This window comes from Dendrobates tinctorius, unplaced genomic scaffold, assembly GCF_039654945.1.
Source record: "Dendrobates tinctorius isolate UK_male_01 unplaced genomic scaffold, ASM3965494v1 ptg000040l, whole genome shotgun sequence".
Classification (NCBI taxonomy): domain Eukaryota; kingdom Metazoa; phylum Chordata; class Amphibia; order Anura; family Dendrobatidae; genus Dendrobates; species Dendrobates tinctorius.
The window spans coordinates 20124926-20130945 of record NW_027361708.1 but is presented as its reverse complement, the minus strand read 5'-3'; the positions used below and the strand labels follow the sequence as shown (position 1 = coordinate 20130945).

Sequence of the window (6020 nt, the reverse complement as noted above, 5' to 3'; positions counted from 1 at the left end):
GACATACATGTTGTTTAATAATTTGTTCAAAGATCTTTCCTCGTATAGAAGTCAGACTCACCGGCCTATAGTTGCCTGGGTCCACCTTCTTCCCCTTTTTGAAGATAGGAACAACATTTGCTCTTCTCCAGTCTTCTGGCACTTCTCCTGTTCTCCAAGAATTTTCAAAGATTATGGAGAGGGGTTCAAAAATTTCTTCTGCTATCTCCTTCAGTACTCTGGGGTGTAATTCATCTGGACCTGGAGACTTGAATTCATTTAGGTTAGCTAACTGTTTCCTCACTATCTTTCTGTTTATAGATATCCTGGATTCTTCTATTCCCTTAATAGGACAGTGAATAACAGTTGATGTTACATTTCCTTTCTGAGAGAAAACAGATGCAAAATAGGAATTTAAAAGTTCAGCCTTCTGTCCACAATGTAAAACTAAATGATGAGATAACTGTACCAGATTAAGGAAAGATCATGTACATTTTGTATAAACAGGAAAAATTGATCCTATTGCAGAACCTAGAGCTCACACCTTTTTTTAAGTAGAAAAGTCATAGACTCCTATTCATCAAGCATTTGTTGCTTTAATTCTGACACAAAACTATTTCAAATGTCAAAAATATTTAGCAAAAATTGAAATTGTGCAAAAAGAAAACTTTTGCCACTTTTACACCAGTCCAGGCCAACTCCATTAACGTGTTGAAAAGTGGGTGAAATTGTAGGCAGGAAGGAGCATGGCTGAGCACAGCCGGCAGTTTTATTAAAATTTACCCCGGATAAATGCCTTACGTTATGAAATAACTATACTGCTATGATTGGAGTACATTTTTTATGTTGACTGCTGAAAAGTAAACAATTATCTGATCGGAGGTTCTATAGAGCTGACGGCTGGGCCAGTGTAAATGGACCTTTACTCCAGCACATTCTTCATCAGCAATAGAGTGCAAAATGTCAGTCTAAGGCTCCCGTTATATTAAACGATGCACCAGCGATCCCGACAACGATAAGACCTGGTCAGGATCGCTGGTGCGTCGCTACGTGATCGCTGGTGAGCTCTCAAACAGGCAGACACAACAGCGATCAGGACCAGTGAGGACGCTGGTATACTGGGTAAATAGTGGGTAATTAAGCGCGCACATCGCTTAGTTACTCGCTGTTTACCCTGGATACCAGCGTGCTCGCGCTGGGAGTTGGTATCCATGGTAAACAGCGGGTAACTAAGCACGCGCGGCACTTAGTTACTCACTGTTTACCTTGGATACAAGCTCCCAGCATCTGCTTACAGCGCTGGGAGCTCGCTGATCGTTGGTCTCCCGCTGCCACATGCAGCGATGCGTGCAGGCCAGCGGGAGACCAACGATCAAAAAATGGCCCAGGACATTCCTGCACGATCAGCGATACCCGGCGGGGGGGTGGTCGCTGATGTGTGCCACACACAGCGAGATCACTGGCAAGATCGCTTATGCGTCAGAAAATTGGTGACGCATCAGCGATCTCGCTAGTGATCTCGCTTAGTGTGAAGTACCCCTTAAATAATCAGGCCATTATTTTGTTAGGTTATGTAATATCCTGCCTGGTGGAATGGCTGGTTAAAAAAGTACTTTAAGATAAGTGCCAATTATTATAACCGAGGCACCATATAACCGCCTCCAGAGAAGATACAGTGTAAAACAATATTATGGGATATATAGAGAGGATATATGATTTTAGAATGCCAGCAGCCAAATGTTGTAAACCATCTGCTTATTTTTTTATAATACATTATTTCTACTCTTACTGATGATTTTTCCATATTTATTTTTAGTAACAGTGATACACTCCTAACTAAATCAGATGTCAGTAACAGGAAGAATGGGATGGGAAATATTTTGTAAGATAACATGTTTGTCATTTATTGGTAGTTGCTTTTGTAATTAAATGCTATTGTGTCTTTTTACGAAGATGCCTGGGACATTTGCTCATAATTATATTACATTTTCAACACTGCAGGAATGACAGATAGAAATATCAGAGACACCACCCTGCTTTTCAGGAAATGCAAATATACCATTTCACAATACGCAGGGTCTCTGAGCATGTCACTCTCAAACATATAAAAACTACAGAGTTGGATGAGACAAAATAGTAAAAGCTAGAAAATCCTTTGCGTTCAGTTATCTCTTACTTCTAGTATACAAGCTCTTCAGGAGAACCATGTCTGGTGTGAAGGGACAACAGAAGAAATGCCCAGAGCCTTGTCCACCACCTAAACAGCACTGCCATGATCGTAAGTACATTATCTTTTCTCATTTTCTAATTTTAGACATTTTTTTAAATAACAAATTAAATCTGCTGATAGTAGAATATCATAATTGTAGCACTGTAGTGTTATATAACATATTTACTGTATATGTGAAGTTTAAATCCAAAAGCATCATCCCATCTTTTTTCTTTCACTGCTGGAGTGGTCTTTTAAATACAAGTCCGCTACCCCCAGTCTTATACTCTCCCTCTGTGTCTTCACTGTTTTTCGGCCTTATTCCATTCCCGTGGTGCCATCTTGTGAGCACAGCTTCAGACTGGCCAGTAGTTAGAAGCTACGTCACAAGTTCTCAATGCAAGTCTATGAGAGCCAGAGTGAGGCCACAACAAGACTCTCGTAGACATACATTTATTAGTTACCTCCGACTTTCCCCATGAAACACTGTAGCAGCCAGCACGTCACAAACTTCAGGAGACTGACCAGAGCTCTAGCAAAAAAAGATGAAAAAGATGAAAATGCTGGAAGGTGAGTATCAAGCAGAAAGCAGGGAACTTGAATTTTAAGCACTGCTCCAGAAGTGAAATAAAAATGCTGGAGTGGTGCTTTAAGTGTTCGTATGTGAGTAGTTAATTTTGAATACTTTTTTTTCAGAGGGGAAAACTTAGGTATCAGTTATTCATAATAATCACTAATAATTTAAGATCAACTGTCAGAATGACTGCAGCTGTTTATATCTTACTATAGATTTTCAAACAAAGCTTGAAAAATGCAAAACTGTGCAAAGCGTGAATTTGATTGGATTATTTGGAGCTAATCTGACACTTAAGCAGAATCAAAATTTAGGGTATTTAACAACTCCCTAATCACAATAAAAGAGGGATCTATAGTGAAATGGTGCTTCTCCTAATTACAACTCTCCATTTTGTTATAGGCTGCCTCAGCTGTCAGTCATACATTCATTTGTGAGTGCTATAGCTAGTCATTGGCTATAGCCAGCAGATAAATGAAAAATAGGATGTCATTACTCTCGAACCCAATGAAAACCAGAGTGTCTGTAGAGGAATATAATTTGCAATTAATGCTTATTTATTTTACAAATATTTTGAATCGCTACCAAATCGTGAAAGCTCTAATATTTCTTTAACTCCTTTAATTTTAACAATGCTTAAACATTATCATGTACAGCACAGGCGATTGGATGAAAAGATCTTAAGGCTCCTAAAGGGACTATTAAATATACTAGAAAGTAAAACAAAAATTTAAAAAAAATATTTAAAAAAAACAAACAAAAAAACAAATGTTCAAATCCCCCTTCTTTTGTCCCATTACAAAGAAATTAATTACTATATATATTTGGTATTGCTGCATTCCGAAATGCTTGATCTATCAGAGTAGTAAATAAATTAATCAGATCGGCAAATCGATAACAGGAAAAAAAATAAAATTGCCAGTATTATGTATTTTGGTAGCCATAACATTGTAATAAAAAGCAATAAAAGGTGATCAAAACATCACATTTACCCCAAAATGGTATCAGCAACAACGTCAGCTCAGTGCACCAAAAATAAGCCCTCACAAAACCCCAGAAAAATTAGAACATTACGGGTCTTAGAAAATGGCAACAAAAGTAAATTTATTTAGTTTTTTTTGTTTTTTTACAAAAAACTATACATGTTCGCTATCTATGTACTTGTACTGACTTAGGGAATCATATCAGCTTTACCATATATTGAACATGGTGAAAAAAACCATTATGGCGTTGCACATTTTTTGCAATTTGACCACATATGGCTATATCGAGAGAAAAATAAAAAAAAGTTATGGCTCTTGAAAGAAGAAGAGGAAAAAATGAAAATGAAAAATGAAAAATCGCCTGGGGTTGTAGGGGTTACAGGAAGCCTGTTATCTGATCGGAGTACGAATCTGAGCCTGGCTGCACAATTGAAGCCAGATATATTTTTCTCTATACTGTTTAAGAGAAAATATACTTTAAAGATCTACTGTATACAGGGATTATAGACCAGTCTGGCTCAGCCCTGGTGGGCTCTCTCCAGCACTGATAGAGGTGATTGACAAGTCTATCCCTAGTTTTAAATGATGGCCTATCAGTCACCTAGGAATCTCCTCTAGGAATTCTTAGAAGAGCCACAAAGTATACATTTTCTGAAACACCGAAGTGTTTCTCAGAAAAAACATATTGGGTGCAAACATGCAGCCATGATTTGATTTATGCTACCCGTAGTTTGAGCAGCATGAATCAGATGACAGGTTCCCTTTACGACAACTTTGATTGAGGGTCTAGTAATAACTGGTTTTCCAGACTTTACAGTAGCCAAAAATATTATTCTCTGTGCTTTGTGATGAGGATGACTAGAATTTATACAACACATTTACCTGATTTTCTTCATTTGCTTTCAATCAGATTAAACTGAATTTATTTTGTTTCAGCATGCAAGCCGGTGTGCCATGAGCCAAAATGCCCTCCTCCCCAAGGTAAAAGTGAAAGCTGAATAATTTTTGAGAATGCATTTGTTTTAATCCTGTTAACAGAAAACATTTCCAAAATGAGTCTAATTGCCTTTATTTATCTTTTGAATTTGTACAAACTATGTGAACTTTTGTATGTCCATTTTTCAGTGTGTAAACCACAGCCTGTGTGTCCTGAACAGAAATGCCCCCCTTCTCATTGTAAGCATTTACCAATTCTATTTTTTCTTACATTTAAAATAATTTACCTCCTCAGTCATAGAGAATATTTTTGGCCAAATTATATTTTATTTTTAGTCTTAATTAATATTTTAGAGTAGCATTGTAAGAATAAAAGAAAGAATATCCATGGTTAGTTTAAGTTTCTTATCATCACTGATAACGTTTTTTCTATTCTTACTTCCGTAGTGGAATGTAAACCTGTTCCACATTGCCAGAAACACCAAGACAAGCATGTGTGAAGAAGCAAAGATGGAAATTCATTATGGCAAATGTAATATGAAGAGCCAATTCTGATATGCTGTTTACAAGGAAATGCTAAATTAATCTGCATAGATATGTTATGACAATTATGCAATAGTAAAATCTATAAAAATAAATAATCATGGCTTACAGATTATTATTTATTGATTTTTTGTTGAACTGACCTCCTAATATCATTAAATTTAAACAACTGAATAAGTAAAGCTGTAAGACTGATTTTTCATCTGAGGTAAGCAAGCATTAAAATTAGAGATGAGCGAATATTTCAATGTTTGGTTCGGATTATGATAGCAGAATTTGCAAAATTCACCGATTTATTTGTCGAATATTTGATGAACATAGTCGAATGCCATTGGAGTCAAAAGGAGGCAAAAACAAACGCATACACAACACTTTTGTGAGGTGACCTGACACCAGCGCGGTGGCATCAATTTCACGAGATTAGAAATAGTATAATAGGGACTGACATATATTCCAGTACAGCCAAACCAGCAGATGGAGACTAACCATGAACCATGACAGTTCACATTTCCACAAATTTGTATTAACATCTGGAGCAGATGTAGATAACTGGAATAGTTATGCTGATGATGGCATCATCAGCGATAACCATCTTCGTAGTCATTTCAAAACTGTGCAGAAGTGTGTAGATGTCCTTAAATTGTGCCCACTCCGTAAAAGTGATATGCACCACGTCCATACTTCGTTGGCCAAGGCTATACGACATGACATGCTGTGTCAGGGCTCGTTTCTGCTGCCACAGTCACTGCAACATGTGTTTGCGCAGACTGGAATTCCGCTGTGTTGGTCCATCGTA

The 6020-nt window shown here is 37.2% G+C and overlaps 1 long non-coding RNA gene across 1 annotated transcript; it reads left to right on the top strand.

Moving 5' to 3' along the window:
• Positions 1–1966: 1966 nt before the first annotated feature.
• On the top strand, positions 1967–5378 carry LOC141088749 (uncharacterized). The gene is made up of 4 exons (XR_012232044.1): positions 1967–2257; positions 4682–4726; positions 4871–4921; positions 5129–5378. It is a non-coding gene; the product is annotated as an uncharacterized lncRNA (long non-coding RNA).
• Positions 5379–6020: the final 642 nt, after the last annotated feature.